The 18,661-nt window shown below is 43.4% G+C and overlaps 1 protein-coding gene across 44 annotated transcripts in view; it reads right to left on the bottom strand.

The window, feature by feature from the left end:
• The window catches only part of MAP2 (microtubule associated protein 2), a 248,766-nt gene that overhangs the window by 204,045 nt on the left and 26,060 nt on the right, over window positions 1-18,661 (bottom strand). The gene's annotated exons all lie outside the window — the stretch shown is intronic.

The raw sequence follows: 18,661 nt of genomic DNA, 5'->3' as shown, positions 1-18,661 counted from the left end.
ATCACTCAAGTCACATGCACTCACAGTTACAAACAAGGGTACATTGAGTTGATGGATGCCTTTAGGGCTAGGGCCTACTCTGCAATGCCCCTAGCTCAAAGGCAAATATGCCAGCAGTAATGGTAACAGAACCAAAGAACTAGATAATTCTGCCCTAAGGAGAGAACATATGGTAAAGGCTGAATCAAAAGCCAGAACATCCCCAGTAAGAGAAAGCTTCAGCACCCACTGTTACCTGCAAGTCTCTTGAGCACTGAGGATAGATCTTGTTAAGCACAGATAAGTTACTCTGCCAAGTCCCAGAAGAGGATGCCACCACGATAGCATGGCAGGTGTAACATCGCTGCAGCAGAACAGAATGGAGCTGCAGGCAAGCACAACAATCAATAAGATGTTCAGCACACCAGAGCTGGTTGTGTGGCCACAGCCTGTGTGTTTTCCATCATTCCCATATACCCAGAAAGTACCTGCCTTAAGACAAGGCACAGAACCAAAGCACAACTTCCCATCTGAGACCATAAATAAAATACCAACCAAGGTAAATGAGACAAGCAAAGAGAACACACCTCGTCATCCCCATCAGGGAACATTTTCACTAGTCCTTTTCTTGAAGAATAAGAGATGGGTAAATAAAAACCCCCAGTGGTTGCTCGGGGTTTTATTCATTTCCACATGTTTTATCTTTACAAGGAAATCATTTGCATCATCTTATACAGTGTTAACTCTAATTATATGAACGGACAGCTTTGGTTTCACCATTCACACCTGTCCAGGACACCAGTTCTGGTTATTAACCAATACTTAAAATACTCACCTACATATTCTAGCTCTATCTCTGAATCATGTGAATTATTCAGTAAGCTGCTACACCAAGGATTTCTTTAGAGAAGATCTGCTTAACATGGCATATAGGGAATACATTAAAGGATTTATTTTCCTGTCAGATTAGAAAATAAATTGATAACATTACATTTGCTTTCCAAGATAATGGCTAAGGTTACACCAATTCTTTAGACTTCTTAGCTTTAGGGGAGGGATTTCTGAAAACATGGTAGCATGTACAGACAACAGAATACAAATTCCTTATCACCTCTCAAAAAAAAGTACACGTTCTAACATTCTGTGCCTTTTCAAGAGGGTAACAGGATTAGATACACATAAAATATGACCCAGAACTGGGTCTTGTAAACCATATTCTTTCATCAAACAAAACATATGCAATTTCTGCAACCAAAAAGGAAAAAGCTAAAATGTGCTACTAAATTGTGCAAAGGATCTTTGCCTTGCATGTACCTAGTTTGAATGATCCACTGAGGAGGTAGCACACACACACACAGATATATATATATATATATATAGATACACAGACATACCTCAAAACACAGTACTGGCTGTTTCTCTGAAGAACCACAAGCTAAATATCTTTCCTGCTCCTCTCTTCTCAGATGCCCAGAAAATGATTGTGGATTTTACAAGAGCAGAGACCGCAACTGTCCAGCTGAACACACAGCAGCAGCTTTTGGATGACTACCAAACACACTGTTATTTGGGCCAGGGAAAACTGTCCTGAATCACAGTGGAGCCCCAAGTTTCCCATTTCCATCACACTGTGGATAAGCACTGAGCCACTCTGGCACAACGCCACGGGCAGTGGGAGCAGGCCTGGCCTGTGGCCATCACAGTGCCCCCTCGCCCCTGCACAAAGCACGCAGGAAGGTACCTCCCTCTTGGAGCAACAGCCTCTGAAGGAAAATAAAAGTTAGAAAGTGTTTGTGGCCTGGCTAATCCTGTAATCAAATAAACTTTTAACAGCTCTCTGGTGGTATGTAATGCTGGTAGAATTATGCCGCTTTTGTGAAAAATTGTAACTTGAATCTGCTTTTCTTCTCACATTTTGTGGATAATTCTATTATTTTCTCCACCTTGCAAGAAAAGACTTCAGTTTTTCTAATACTTCTACAAATTTTAAAGCAGCAATCGTCCAATAAAAAAATGTTGTACTGGTGTTACTTATTAAGGTATTTAACACAACAAAAAATGTCATTGGATTTAATTCTCTCATTCAAATACTTCACCATGAGCTTCCAGAGCCTTGCCCTTCAAGTAAAGTAGGTGTTCCAGATCAAGAAATCAGACTTTCAAATTACCTATTTTTGCAGGAAAGCATACACACATGAATTATGCCTTATAATGGGAGAAAGAGGAGCCTATAAATTCTATATGCAAGTTCCAAAAGACAAATTATATTCAACAATAAACATTTAGACAACAGCTAAGGAAAAATAATCAGAATAACTGAAGTTGCTCACTCAAACTGCATGTTACAAGGGGAAATAAAGAATTTTCATATTATGTTCTGTTTGACAATAACACAACCTTCGATGTTGTTTTCCAGCAAAAAAGGCATAATTCTGTTTATTATTATTTTAAAAACCACATCTGTACTTGCAAGTATCCTTGTGAAAAAGTGCACAACATACTCCTTTTGCAGAGGCCGTGGGAAAAAGAAGATCAAATATCTCAGTATTGTAGATACAAAAATGCTGCTAGCAAGGATTTTCTTGCTATTTTCTAAGTCCATGAGAGACTTTTCTCTCTCACAGAAGAGGTAGCAGAGTTACGTAAACAACCAAGCCACCTGCAACCTTGAAAAGTCTTGTTTATGGTATAGTAGAAAAATATTTTGACAATGGATGTTTTAGGATTTTAGCCAATCACCCCAAGGGGTGGCTGATCCTTTGTCCAATTAGACTATGAAGAAAAAAGTCTATAAAAGAGTGTGTAAAATAATTAAATAAATCAATCTTGCTGCACAATTCCTGCCTGCTGGATCTTCTCTCCTCCTCCTCCCTATGGCTGCAGGACACAGTGATATACTCTAGGGCCCAGGCCTGCGGTAATATTTGGTGCTGCCCGACGTGATCTGCACACTGCGAAGTGTCCTGCTGCTGCGAGCCAAGCCGAATTTCTCTAGAGGTATGCTGTTCCCCTTCCCCCCCGGGACCGGGAAGTCCGACAGGACTGAGAAATGGCGAACAGTGGCTCACAAACCGACGCTGTGGTACTGGTCTGGAAAGGTGTGTTTAGTATAATGCACACCTCCATTCCTGATAACTCACTTCAGGAATTATTAGACTGGGCTACCTTAAAAGGGATTTCCATGGACAGAGATACTGCCCTGGACTTTGCCTTATGGCAGGAACTTGGCTGTGCTGTCCGACATGAGCTCCTGTCTGGGGAGCCGGCAGCGTTAGAATTATACAAAACCTGGCATTCGTTATTTATTCTGCTGACAGACCTTGACTGTAGCAGCAGAGCTGGATCGCCTATTTCGGTGATGAGTGACGGAGGAATGTCCAAGGGGGGCCCCGCTGACCGGGCTTCCGGGGCAAATGATGGTGGATTTGGAAAAACCCCCCTGGCTCCACAGGCAGAGCCTGCACCACCTCACCCTGCACACTCGCAGGACTCCGCGGCCTCCAGGGACCCCGCGCCGGCAGAGGCGGGGGTGTCGGGGCAGCGAGAGGGTGCACAGCCTCCCTTGCCGCTTGGCTTGGTGGCAACCACAGCTTATCCAGGGCCGCAAATTAGAGGCTCAGCGAATTGGACCCCCAGAGCGGCTCCTAGCCCGGTTGCGTATGCACCTGGATCTAACTTCTTAGCTGGCGTAGCGCCAGGCACGAATGCACCGAGACTGCCTAGGTGTGGTCCGCTGCCCTCCTTGGCACTGGACTACTCTGTGCAGCCACAGAACCGAGCCATCGACCTTTTAATACAGCATCTGCCTTTGCTGACAGAGTTACCGAACATATACCGAAGGGTGGAGGACCTGTTCAGCTTGCTACTGCACGGGATGCCAGAGGCATCCTGCCGTGCGGGGTGTGCCAAGCCCGTGCCACCCGCAGGAGATGCGGCTCCAAACCAGGAAACGGCGCGGCCAGCGGTGAACCTGGAAGTAGCGCTACCGCGGGAAAACCCGGAAGCAGTGGCGGTGCCGAACGCGGCCGGGGAGCGAGAAACAGCAGCGGTTTCGGCAACGGTGCCTAGCGCTGCCGAGGTGCAAGAGACAAGCGCGGTGCTGGGCGCGGCTGTAGCCCCAGAGACAGCGGTAGCAGCTTCAGTACCAGCTCAGTCGGGACCGGCCGAGACGGAATCCCGTAAAGAAGCTGCTGTTCAAACTGCGGCGCAGCCAACTGCAGTCTCTACTGTCTGTTCTGGCTCTAGCGAACTTAGCCAAAGTGCCCCTCCCTGTCCATTTCTGTTCGCTCCCAGCACCTCAGAGTTGCCTTTGCCTGATGACTCCTCGTCAGGCAGTGAGGCAGATGAGGTTCTGGCCCCAGGTCGTCAGGCGGCTGTAGCCGCGCGGCGAAGAAAAAGGCTGCACCGGTCTCGCCCCTGGACCTTTCCGGACTGCACGGTAACAGTGCATCCAACCCACTACAGTCGCTTCTTAGAGTCAGTTAAGATGCGAGCATTGGAGGAGGGTGACTGGAGGCTATTGGAAACACCTGGAATGCCAAATAGATCTGAGGATTCTGGAGGTAACCGCGGAGCTGTTACACTTCATCCACAGGCTGTGCCAGAAGTTCAGGATGGTAGTGATTCCCCAATAGGGGAGATCCAAGCTTTCCCAGTGTATAAGGCTCTCCCAAATTCAGGGGAGCATGAGAAGCAGGAGGTGATTGCTTGGAAAGTGGCCCAGGACCTGCAATCCAAGGTGGCACAATATGGGCTAGGTTCTGCTGAGGTTATGCAGATAATAAGGGTGATAAATACAGATTTGCTTGCTCCATTTGATATCAGACACTGAGGTCAAATTCTATTTCAACCTGTACAATGTACAGTTTTTGAGAAAACCTGGAGAAAGCTGGCCAGCAAGGCTGCATTAGGGAATATGCAGCTCCCAGCTGCCGATCCTAGATGGACAGCAGGAATGGATGCTTTGATGGGGACTGGTCCCTTCTCTGACCCCAGTCTACAGAGTACTTTGTCCTGTAGCGTCCTGCAGCAAGCTCAACAGGTCGGCATGGCTGCCCTGTTGAAAACCATAGAGTTGTCAGCGCCCAGAAAGCGATATACTGAAATAGTTCAAGGGAAATCAGAGTCATTCCTCTCTTTTGTAGAGAAAGTCACTGCTTCTCTCGAGAAGCAGGTTGAGGATGATGGGTTGAGACAGATGTTGTTAAGGCAGTTAGTGAGAGATAACGCAAATGAGGAGTGCAGAAAAATCATAGATGCCTTACCAGGGGATCCTGAGGTAACAGACATGGTTGAAGCCTGCGCTAAGGTGGGATCTGGGAATCAGAAAAGGTCTGCTTTGGCTGCGTTCCTGCAGCCTGTTCAAGCATCTTCTGGTCGTGAACCAAAGCAACCAAAACAGGTGAAAAAACGGAAGCGGCCTAAGCCGAGCCAAAAAGAAAACACACCGATCCCTCACTGCAAGAGGTGTGGCAGGCCAGGGCATTGCTTGGACTATTGTAGATCCCAGACTCATGCCGATGGTCGGCCTTTGTCGGGAAACTTCCACCAGGGTGCAAGGAGGGGGAATTGCTCTCCAATGCAGTCGCTCCCCCAGAGAGTGGCACAGGTACAGGCACAGGCCTACTCCGCCACCCTAGAGACAGCACCCAGGGATCAGACGGTTTTGACGTCCACACCGCAGCCGCAGTCGTCTTAGACTCTAGCGGTATTTATAAGGTTCCCTTGGATGCATATGGACCCTTAGCCCAGGGATCCAGTGCAATGCTGGTGGGAAAACCTGATGTTGCCCATCAAGGAATCTTAGTGCACTCAGGAGTTATTGACGCTGACTTAAAGGTCAGATTTGCGCTATGGTCTCCATGCAAAAACCCCCCGTAACTATTCCTGAGAAAACCTGCCTTGCTAAATTGGTGCCTTTTAAGTCTTGTGTCCCCAGGATAGAACAACAAACTCACAAAGATAACGGCAGTGGATCTATGGGACTTCTGCCGGCCTTCTGGACTGCAGACATGTCTGATCGAAGGCCACAGATGACATGTACCCTGATCCTGCCGAACGCCCGTCCGCCCTGGACTCAGCTTCGAGGTTTGATTGATACGGGTGCTGATGTAACTATCATCTCCTTCTCTGCGTGGCCTCCCTCATGGCCTTTAACCCCAGTAGGATCGGCCATCGCAGGATTAGGAGGAACCACACAGAGCTATTTAAGCGAACAGCCTGTGATGGTGAAGGACTCAGAGGGGCACACAGCTACGATTAGGCCTTATGTTACTACCACTTCCCTTAACCTTCGTGGACGGGACGTGTTGGCAGCTTGAGGCGTACGGATTGGGACAAATTTTTAGCAGGGGTCACTGTGCGTAAGGGCGCGCAGTATCCTACACTGCCTTTGCGGTGGTTGATTAACACAGCAATCCGAGTCAGACTCTGCTCAGTTAGTTGAATTAAGGGCTGTTATCATGGCTTTTCAGCGATTCTCACAGGAACCTTTGAATTTGGTTACTGAAGCCGACTACAAAAAGTCGGCTTCAAAAAGCTTTGTATACAATTAATCACCTTACAATACCACAAAATTCTAATAATCCTGTTATTCTGAATCATTTTCTCTCACTGCAGTCTGCAGGCGAGAGACAACTGCCCCGGGCAAAAGTCTGGGTACAGAATTTACTCACTAACCAGTGGCAAGGCCCGCATGAGCTTATCGTTTGGGGTCGTGGGTATGCTTGCGTTTCCACAGATACTGGGGTACGGTGGCTACCTTCAAAATGTGTTTGCCCTGACCTACAGCACCAGAGGCAGAACAGGCAACCTCCAAATGATGACCAGAACGCCAACCATCCAAATTGTGACCAGCATGTAGATCATCAGCCTAATGACTCTTCTGATGATGACCAAGATGTCAACCATCAGGCAGATGGTCCTTCTACAAGCAGAGACTGGGATGGTCCTTCCACAAGCCGAGACTGAACTTTAAATTTCTTGTTATGGAGTCAGATAGTTAAAGCCTTAAGGACATATTTAGAATTAATAACTGATGTAGATTTCTATTTAGGATTAATAGTAGAGTTGTTATCTTATAAAACAAAAAGGGGGAATTGTAGATACAAAAAATGCTGCTAGCAAGGCTTTTCTTGCTATTTTCTAAGTCCATGAGAGACTTTTCTCTCTCACAGAAGAGGTAGCAGAGTTACGTAAACAACCAAGCCACCTGCAACCTTGAAAAGTCTTGTTTATGGTATAGTAGAAAAATATTTTGACAATGGATGTTTTAGGATTTTAGCCAATCACCCCAAGGGGTGGCTGATCCTTTGTCCAATTAGACTATGAAGAAAAAAGTCTATAAAAGAGTGTGTAAAATAATTAAATAAATCAATCTTGCTGCACAATTCCTGCCTGCTGGATCTTCTCTCCTCCTCCTCTCTATGGCTGCGGGACACGGTGATATACCCTAAGGCCCAGGCCTGTGGTAATAAGTATTTTCCTGCTGTAACGAAGAAGGCTAATTAATGGAGCTGCCTTGGCAGCTGTCATAAAAATATTACTTCTTTTGTGTTCTTCAGAATAGGCTTACTGTGTATTTACATATTTAAAACTTTTAAGCAAATACAAGACGAATTTTTTGATAAATCTAATTTTATCATGATTAATGAAACAGCCATGGGAACACACTGTTTTTCAATTATGTCTTGCCTGCAGATTAAAATAGGTAAAGTCTTAGAAAAATGTATTAAATAAAAACAGCAAAAAGCTTTCCATTTTGAGTCAAGTCCGCTTATCCTTCAGGGTTGCTTGATTTTCTTTGACCAGACACTGAAACTTTTGGAATTTCAAACTGTTTGCACACAGTGTGCAAGTAGCTCAGGAGAAGCAAAGGAAAAAGATTATTTTTTTTAATTTCCTCTAAATTATGCTAGTGAAAGCTTCCCATCCTTTTCAGTGTTTGCTTATATTGACCAGTGTTTACTTATATTCAAGCCATCCTCATTATGGTACATAAAATTAAAATTAATTTCTGCAACAATGCTATATGGTAACATTTAATGAAGCCAATCATTAGTATCTGCTGCTGCAGAAAGAAGCATTTCTATTACTAGATAAATTATAAAATACTATTTTTGAAACTTGTCCATCAGACACAAACATTTCAGATTATTTTCTAAATCATCTCCTGTAATAACAGGACAAACTCTGAAAACATTCCTAACTATTTCAGTTTTGTGCAGATCAAATGTAGATCTTTGCTTTCTAGTTTATATTCCATTCCTGGCAATTATTCCATAGATCTCGAGTTTCCCCAGTGGAAATCCCTCCCTTTCTTTTCTTAAACATATCACAGTTTTAAATGGAGATTCTATGCTCAAACCATTACAGGAGTTTCCTTTGCAAATACCAGCCTTCCGGGGAAAGGCATTTTATTCACTCCTTCTGTTCTTCTCACTTTGTTTTGAGGCCACTGAATTCACCATAAAGGGATGTTTGACAACTGCCATGCCCTCTTCCCCAAATGAATACTTTGAAACTACGAAAGATGTCAGTACTTTGGTTGGGATTTTTTTTCCTATGAGAATTTTCAGTATATTATACAGTAGAATAATATAAAGGAAAATATCTCTATGCAGTACAACGGTAGGGTGGCAGAGATGGTCCATAACATCTCCTCAACCTTCTTTTTTATGGCGTCTCTATCAGGTTGGCAATAGATGAGAAAAAAGCAGGGCACTCCACCCACATAATACAGCAGAAAGAACCAGATATTCCTCAAAGCAATCACTGAAGAGCTGTGAACCTGATCAGAGTTTTCCTTTCCATTCTCAAATGAGAAGCAATATGAGGAAAGACATCTCTTAGAAGTTTACTTACCTTATATTGTATATATTTAAGTGCTACTTCTTTTATGTTCTGTGCTTTTCTGCAACATACAGGGTTTTTGTCTCTATCATATGCTATAAGTCTCAGTGCTTGGGACAGCTGGGATATTTTACTTAGTAGTAATTTCTTGATCTTTCCATCGTTTTCCCATCAGCACAGCCACTCAACCATTCAGGCAGCCACAATATATTACAGCATCTTATTTCCACCTATCGCCGAATCATCAAAATGATACTTCAAAAGGACACAAAATATTTAAAAGGAACAACAGATGCTTGAAAATAAACAGAGGTAGTGGCAGAATGCCACACCACCATTTCACCTCAAGGCCTTGGTGAGAAGTGCATTGTGTACTGCAAATGCCGTTTTTCAGCCACTGTTTACACCTTAATATGGTCTTCCCAGCATATTACTCTTTATGAAGTTTGATTTCACTTTAGGTGTTATTTCAGAGAAAGCCTCAAAATGTACCCATACAAACTGTTTCAACTCTCAGTTCCCAAAAATGACTGACACTGATGTTTGTCTGGCCTTCTCCCCATACATGCAGCATACACTTCCAAAACTAAAAGAAGAAAAACAAAGAAAAAGAAAAAGAAAAAAAACGCGGAGCAGTGCTACTGCAATATAATCTATGTTGGCACCTACACGACCTCAAACGTTGGGTCTGAAATGCAACCGAAGTAACCCCCCAGCTTTCAGAGCCCTTACCACAACTGTACCCAGCCATCTCACTGCCACCAAGTCACTCTGGCAGCAGAATAGACCAGAACAGAGTCCTGTGTGACAGAATCCTAAGGTGGCTGCTCTGACCACAAGAACCAAAACACATTTGACATCCCAGCAACTCTACAGCTGCAACAGTGCAACATTTGTTCACAACCTAATTGTCTTTACATCTCCATTTATATGCCCACTTCTGGGTCTTGGACTACATCAGGGATCTTTGCATCATAGAGCAAAGAAGGTACACATGATCACCCACACGGAGTTTATATACAAAACAATGACTAAACCTGTCTTTCCAGTACCAGGTGCAATGCAGTGTCCTATTTTTTAGAGCAGAGCTCCAAGACTTGGTTTTTATTCATTTACAAAACTTCAGTCTATCAAAAATACAGTTATCTCTTAAAGCCCACAGACCATAAAATAGCACATGTTCTTATTCAATTTAACTTGTGAAATCCCAAATCCAGTTTTACAACTGATTTTAAATGCATCCGTCATCCAGTGGGCAACATCTGCTGCATATTGCTGAGCTCTGCTTCCACTGTACAGGAAGGGAGTCTGTCACTACCGATGCCAGCTTTGGAACTTGGTTTGTTTTTGATTAGAAGGTGGTCTTGGCCAAACACAGCCAAGTGGCCTGTACACAAGTAAAACTAGCTGTGGCAGTGCAAAGCAAAGCCCAGCAACAACCCAGTCACGCACAAAACTTTTCACTAGCCCTCCCTGCAAAGCTGTCTTCTCATCTAGCTCCCACTGCCATGAAAACAATGATAAGGGGATTAAATAACAGATGTCTCACTGCTTTTCTCTCCCCACCCTTAAAATGTAACTATCTGGCCTGATTTACATTTTAAAAAAAGCATCCTTGTTTGCCACCATATAGTACGTCTGGTGATGTCAACAGTTTCAGGCAAGTCTGTGATTTAAAGATCAAGGGGAACTCAATGCAGCGTTTGAAGGGGAAAAGAATTCTCCCTTTCAAATGAATATAAAATATAAACTCTTTTAGACTGACATAAATTTAATTAAACCCTGCAATAGGTTAAAACATCATAACATCACAAATATCCGCACTGGGTGTCCAGGGCTGTCTGGCATATTTAGGCTACTGTGCATCATTTATTACTCTTTGACCTCTCTTTTCAGGAGCATCCAGATATGTGCTATGGTTCTCAGCCTGTGGGAATGCCAGGACTATTGAACAGTATGGGACCAAAAAACCAACACTGTGGGAAAGAAGGCACTGGAATAGGGAGACATCATAGCAAGAAAACCCAACCCAATAAACAGAACAGTCCATAAAGGAAAAAGTGAAAAATTTCAATGTAGAAGGGAAATAACTACTGCAGGTCCTATGATGTCGTGGCCGGTGAACATACACTACAAGGACAGAGAGTTTTCAGTAAGACAAGTCCCTAGTACCACAAGAACCATTTCATGTTAGGGTGACCAGAAAGGCTTCTCCCAGGATGCATTGTTCTGTGATGGTAATCTATCCCAGTTTGGACTTCCCGGTTGGCTGTTAGCCTCTACCTTTCGTCACTCCCCACCCCTCATCACTCCCCCAGAGCTTCCCCATTGGTCCCCATTCCCTAGTCCTACCTTTTCCCCGACCCTAGATAAAACTGTGAGTTTCAGGATCATGCTCGTATTTGCCTCTGCCACCTTCGACAGTGTAGCAGCAATAAATGCTCCTGGCGGAACGCACGCAAACGCCCTTCTCAACTCTTTGCTACCGACTGTATTACTGAACCCACCTGTGCTTCTGTGGGGGCACGCGGGACCCCACGGAGCTGGGTAGGGACAGTATTACTATGATAAGGAATTATTTCAGTAGAAAAATGCACCACAAGGGTTAATTTGAGAGAATGGGTATGGGACAATGTAGTGAGCAGCTGGTACGACATCATAGCTCATTACCTACCAAGGCTAACACAAACACCTCGCACCTGGTCCTCAGTCATTTTGGGCAGAGTTTACAGTTCTGCTATTAACACTGGAGCTGCTGCAACCCACTTCTTAAAAAGTACCATTAGCCAAAGTCCTACATTTCCAGCCCTACTGACAGCAAGACCAGCTCAGGGGAGAAGCCACCTTCTGCAGCCCTTGAAAGGCAGATGCTCTCCTTAAAGGGAAGTACATGTTCAAGCTGGGGACAACAGAGAGCAGACACTTTACTAATGTGTGGGGACAGCAGGGCATGGCTGTATCTCTGGATTAATCAGGGTTCAGCTCTCCTCCATCCTTGTCTTACTCTGATGTCCAGAACAACATCTTGCTACAAATAATTATGCTGCCTAACCTAGGCAGCCTCCCTTGCAGCACACACACAGTTCCTGCTGCAGCATGAATAGTTTTATAGCAAGGACACTTAGCTTCAGCATCCACTTAAGCCACATTAAAACTTAAGCCCCAATTTCAAGCATCACAAACATTTCTCAGCCTTGCTGCAACTCCGCAGACTCCACTCGACAACTCTTTGCACATACTAAGATTTCCACAGGGCTGAATTAAAAAAGGGGAAGCTCTGCTTTAGGAGCGAAACATCTTCAATTTCAGTAAGAAAAACAGTAAATAAATGCCCTGGGACAGATCAGAACACACCCTAAATACTGATAAAGTTTGGGGCTTGCTGCCCTCAGTGACATTCTGTCCTGAATTAGCTGCTGAAATCCAAACTGATTTTATTCTCTGTTCTTTTGGCGCATAGACAGTTCTGACAGCTCATTAATGTTGCCTTGTTTATCTCTTCGTCATGACTTCTCATCTGGACAAATACTATTTTTGGTTCTTTTTAATTGTGTATGCAGTTTTCATTACCACCAGAAGGCACTTCAGAAGGATTAACAATAATTTCTGTACTCATTTGATGGACACTCTGCTTTGCTCTCCACTCTGTTTAGAAACGAGAAAAAAAGTACTGATTAATGATCATCAACTAACCACCAGGCTTCTCACAGGAATTGTATTATTGTCTCATTTACAACAATATTTATACCCTTAAACCCAACTGGCTTCATGGATTATGGCTCCAAGAAAATCAGAATAACAGAGGCCCAAAGAAAATTACCTATCTCCTTGGACAGTAAATCTTCTCACAAACTTGGGATGTATATTTGGCACAGTTCTGTCAGTCCTAGTCAAGAACATCAAAATCTAAAAATATGTTTATCAGCAGAATATATGTTCACCTGTGTGGACACACAGTTTATTTAAGGTATCAGTAATATTCTAAAGGACTGTAAATCTAAGCAATCAGTAGTTCTATAGGGCATTCTTGTAAGAAACACCCTAATATTTTCAGACTTTTACCCAGTATGGAGGAAGAAACCTGTCATTCAGTCAGCCTTAAATAATGATATTTAAACATGTAAGCAGCATGTCTGGCTTTATAGTGGCAGCAATAATATACTTGGGATTTCAGCCTTTTAGAACATATTTAATTGTGCAAGCAAACACAAAATCCTAAAGCCAATGAGTTCCACTCATTGTTCATTATTTCCTACACAAACCTCACCCATAGTACAAAGGCAGTGAAACAAAGCTACCATAGCTGAACTAAGCAATTAATAGCAGGAAAGAAGCAGCAAAACAGAAACAGCAATACAGCAAATGAAGGATTATTTCATGCAAATGCAATTCATTTAGTATCATGACACTAAAAAATTATGTTTTGTTTACCATTCACAGACCACTTCTACTGGCTGTAGTATACTGGTTTTTTTGTATCTTAATATAGTAATAGTATTATATTTAGTATCTTAATATATCAATGGAAATAAACTTATCATCCTGTTGAGAGAAGATTAGTGGTATGCAACAACTCGCCAAGTATGAAAATAAAATGCTATCAGACAATTTTTTTCATACCAGACATGTCATGGAGCTACAGATGAAATCAGGACCTCATCTGAGTCATGCTGCATCAGAAATACTGTAAGAACTTCTGAAGACTTTCTGATTTAAAGACACCAAACACACCCCTGATCTCTCAAGGGGAGCAGCACAGCTCCCAGCTGTTCCTACAGGGAGGACAGAGAGGTGAAGGTTGAGATTCCAATACACAAGCACCTCCCAAACCTCCCAATTCCTCCTCCCACACAAGCAAATCACACACCACAGCTGCTGTCTGGGTCAATACGCAAATACTACATATTTGGGAAACTCCAAAGTATGTATTTTTGATACTGACCAAAGCAATGTTAGCAGGATAGGAAAGAGACCACAGGGGAGAACTAATTAAACATCTCTACCCAGACACAGATGTTTTGTTCATTTTCTTGTTGGTTTAGTTGGCTTTGGTTTGCTTCTTCAATGTTTCTTTGTCTGTGTGTGATCCACCTACTAAATAAAAATGCAAAAGACTTACCAACCCTCACTGTATAGTAATAACACTGGGACAGTAGATACAAACAAACATTTTACTCCCCAAGAACATACTATTAGTGAAAAGTAAAGTGGTCCTAGCTCAATTCCTGTAGTTTAAGCAAACAGCCCCTGAGTTGTTAAACAACATACTGCCTTATAGGCAATGGTGCCTGTAAGACCTCTAAAACAAAGTTTAGATTTCCTACTCCATCTCCCTTTCTCATTCACCAAGACAGATGGAAAGCAAATGTATCTAGAGAATCATCATTATGATCCTTCTCCAAGACAGAGAAGCAACAAGATTTGTTCAGGAAATACATTATGGTAGATTTTCTCACACTCCATTTTGCAGTACATGTGAAGCTTTCAGCACCAGAGAAATTATACTGATTAATTTTGTCTGATCAGAACCTACCAGATAAAATTTCAGAGGTCAGTGAAATTCTGCTGTTAGAGTGATGGTTACACAAATACGAAGTTCATATATTCCCAAGCCATACACATTTGCTAAGGGATACTGTGCAGGGCTCAGAGAGCCCAAGCCCAGTAATGCACTGGAATGAAGAGATCACTGTGAAAGCAAGAAATCTTACTAATAGTCTGATATTAGCCACAAATGATAGGTGCTGTTTATCTCAAACACTTTTTAAGAGCTTATGAAAGATGTTTTCAATAATTAAAGAAACACATTTTTTAGTCTAAGCATTTCCATAGCAGATTCCCAAGGTGGTACTGAGATGCAAACCAGAAGCTGGTGTTGCTCCTGTTTTTCTCCCAGGTTCATTCACTTTCCACACTCCACCTCATAAAAGTCAGTCTTAACCAGGCAGAAGACATTTAACCTTGGCACAAGTAATAACAACAGCCAGCAGCTTGAACTTAGTAAAAACATTTGTCACCCACAGACTAGCTGGAGCAGGAAAAATGCAACCTACAATCAGGGGGCACATTCTGATACTCAGAGAGAATAGCTGCTGTGCAGAATCAGCTGGTTTGACCATGAATTGTCCATGGGTCATGTGGTTGTTCAGCAGCTGAATTGTTAAGTGTTGTGAACAAAACCACCCTCTTCCTATCTTTGCTATGAACTTCCGATGACCCATTTGGGCCTCTGTGCCCTCTCTCTTCAGGAAAAACAATACAGCTCCTTCTCTGTCACTTAAAATAGACTCTTTGCCGGGCCAGGAACATCACATAGAAGAGTTCCTTTTAATAAGCAGCTAGGGTATACAAATATAGGAGTGGAAAAAACTAGTCTGCTTTGGAAAGCTAGTTTTGTATATCCACTGATGTTCCTTTGCTGTTCTTCGCAACTCCACCATATCTACACGAAATTATTGTTCAACAGCTTACAGCAAACCCTCCAAACCAGAACGCCAGCAGAGCATGAGCTGATATGGGAGAAGGACTTGCACACCTGCTTTACTGTATCTGTAACACTCAAAGTCAATGCTAGAACTCAACCCATAGGTCACACAAGAGCTGACTACTCTCAAGCACATCTGATCCTCCTCATCAGTTTCCATTCAAGAGGCCACAGTCTTCACACAGATCTAGAATCACAGAATGACACAGGCTGGAGGAGCCTCTTGAGGTCTCTTGTCTATGCATCTGTCTCAAGCAGTTCACCCAGACCTCATCCAATCGAGCTTCAAAATATCTCCAGGACTGAAGAGTCTACAACCACCCAGAGTCTCTGTTCCAATGTTTGACCACCTTCATGATACAAAAGTTTTTCTTGTATCTACCTGGAATTTACCTGTTTCAACTTGTATCCTTTGCCCTGGCTCCTTCATCGTGCACTTCAAGAAGAGTTTGGCAGCACCTAATACCCTCTCTACCCACAAGGTAGCTAAAGGCAGCATTGAAACTCCTCCATAACCTCCCCTCTTGGCAGATGGAAGAAAAACATTTCCAGATGGAAGAAAAACATTTCCCTCTGTGTTTCTCCTCAAACCTTGTTGTCCCCTTAATCACCCATTGGACTAATTCCAGTACACAACAATGTTGTTTTTACACTGGAGAACCTCAAACTGGCCATACTATGCCCTACTCATACTTAGCTGTGATTCCAGAGCTCACCTGTCTGAAGGGTGGATTGTAGCACTTTTCAGCTAAAAAACAATGCACCTGTGTGCAACTGAGACAGGAAAGCACTACAATTCTGCAGAGTGGCACTCCCAAAATCAGATATAAGATAAGATGCTTACCAGAAATTCTGATTTACTTTGTCAAACCTTTGCTCTTAACTTACTTTGCAGTGAGACCTCTGTTCCCATTATGTTTTGGAGATTCAACGCTTTTCCTCTGTCTGGAAAGCAAGAAACACCATGATGCGATGTATTACATCTGAACAAAAGTATTTTATGGCTACAACTCCAGCTTAGAGCTAAATCTTACTAGGAAATAGCACAGTGGCTCCCAATGACACATTATACCACTGTTACGGCATTTCTCAGAAATGCAGTGGCACATGTGGAGTTCACGTCTATCCACCGCTGCTTGCTGTGACAGACTGTATTTCTCACACAAAAAGGAGCAATCATTTGAACTCTCAGTGATCAGACTCCCTACCAAGAAGAAAACATACTAAAACTTCACTGAATGACTCAGAAAACTGAGCCTGAGTGAAAGAGAAAACCCTCACTAGCTTCTGAAAACAAACTTGAGTCTCTGTGCAGCAAAAGTGTCTCAATGCCTGGAGAGGTTGGTCTAGTGGAGGGGTTTCCAGCCACTGGGAGCTGGCAGAAGGGGGTTTTACCCCTCGCATGCCGACACAAAGAAGCCCGGAGGTCAACACTGAAACCCCTCTGGAAGGCAGCACTCAGTGCCCAACACACAATGAAAATGGGTTAGAGCTCCTCACCCAAAAGGGGCTATATCTTCCTGTTGCTTTTAAGCAGGCACGCAGGCAAAGGCAAAGAAGTAAAGAGAGGGAACTCTCCATATGTGTTCCACGCAGGCTTATTCCCCATGAAAAGACAGGGACAAAGAGGCCAATTGCTGGGAGGGTCTAGGGATCTTACACTGGGTACAGAATAGTTGGGGAAAGGGATCTGAGCCAATGGGATAGAGACAAGCAGGTGGGATTGACAGGAAGGGAACCAATGGGAACAACACATAGGAGGGACTCAGGGAAGGATCCAATGGGGCGTCGAGGAACAAGGAACTTTCTAGAACTAATACATATAAAGAAGGAAGATGAATATACATAACTTCATACATAAAACAAGACGACAAAATATTAACCCATCAGGGGAAAACATGCAAAAGGCAAAACAAGGGAATCATGGGTTCTCACCATGACTGCAAAGTTACATGCTAAACTTGGGTCGATAACCACCACAGCTGGTTGTCTGAGTTCTCCTCAGGACAAAGAGTAGCTGCAGCCACCTGCACCGCTACAGTCTAGTGTCATGCAATCCATTTAGTTAAATAAAATTCTGTAAAAGGAACACATTTTAGATATTTATGATCCCTCATCTGAAGTGACTGGAATCCTCCAAAAATAAAGGATGTAATTAAGCAGCCAGGATATCTTTAAGCAAATCACTGTCATCTTTTGGTCAGAGAGTGAAATCTAAGAACTCCATCTAATTCTATCAGACTTTTCAGGACAACCACTCAAACCTGCACACACAAACTATGCAGCTGCTGCCAGCAAGCATCTCATCTCCGGCATAGATGCAAGTCAAGGCTAAATCTGCAAAGACCTAGTAACAAGAGAGGGTACAAAACTACAGGAAAAATTCCTAACCTGCCAGCAAGAAATTAAATGACCCATCCAGTTATAAATTACCACAGGTCTATAGCAGCAGAGAACGCCCTTGATTGTCACATGGCCCATGTAATCCTAGCCAGCAAGGGCAAAGCCCTGAAAGTACTCTGTCTACAAAACAAAGGAACACATCTTCCTGCAATTATAGGTTGGACCAAACGATTTTGTTTTCAATTCACCCACTCATCCCCACCAGTTTCTCCAAGTCTTTTAAACTCCCTTCCCAAGATGTCACAAAACTGCAAAGGGACCAAGCATTAGCTAAGGTGTCCACTTGCAGGTGCTGCTAGTGCCTCTGATCACAAGCAGTTCCAAAGGCTCAAATGCAAACACTTACCCTAAACACAGAGCTGCTTTTAAACTGCAAGAAAGATTTTAAAAAAATAAACACAAATCTGGCCTTCCCATACTGCCTACAAAAGAAAATGCATTGGTAGCTCTCCAGTTACTACTCCCCAGCCACCATAAACACACTATCTCCTACTGGGGCTGCCTCCCCACAAGCTGTCAATCCAGCTACTTACAGGAATTTGTTGAACCAAGCTAAGGTAGCACAGTTACTCAGATCACCAGACTGGGAGAGAGAGCCTGCAGCACAGTTGTCTCAGCCAGGAACGGGCATCAGTGGCTGAAGCAGTAACCTCTGCCACAAGCACAAGAGCTCCAAGAAGTGGACAAACAAAAAAATATTATTTTGGGAGGTATTACCGCACTGCCTATCTGCAATAGCTTTCCCTAGGCCTCACTCACTGTGCTGCTTCACCCAACCCTCATGCAAATAGCCTGCATGAAATTCCATGATGGTGCAATCCAGCTGCTGAGAGACAGAAAGCTGGGTAACAAGATCCATTATCCACACAGCTGGCCTCTTCAGTGGTAGCATCAGCAAAGATGCAAAGGTCTGAATGGTCACATGCCTCAAATGGAAACATATGC

The sequence above is a fragment of the Corvus moneduloides genome, chromosome 7 (assembly GCF_009650955.1).
Source record: "Corvus moneduloides isolate bCorMon1 chromosome 7, bCorMon1.pri, whole genome shotgun sequence".
Lineage (NCBI taxonomy): Eukaryota > Metazoa > Chordata > Aves > Passeriformes > Corvidae > Corvus > Corvus moneduloides.
The sequence above is the reverse complement of the archived record's forward strand: the minus strand, read 5'-3'. Positions and strand labels throughout refer to the sequence as shown.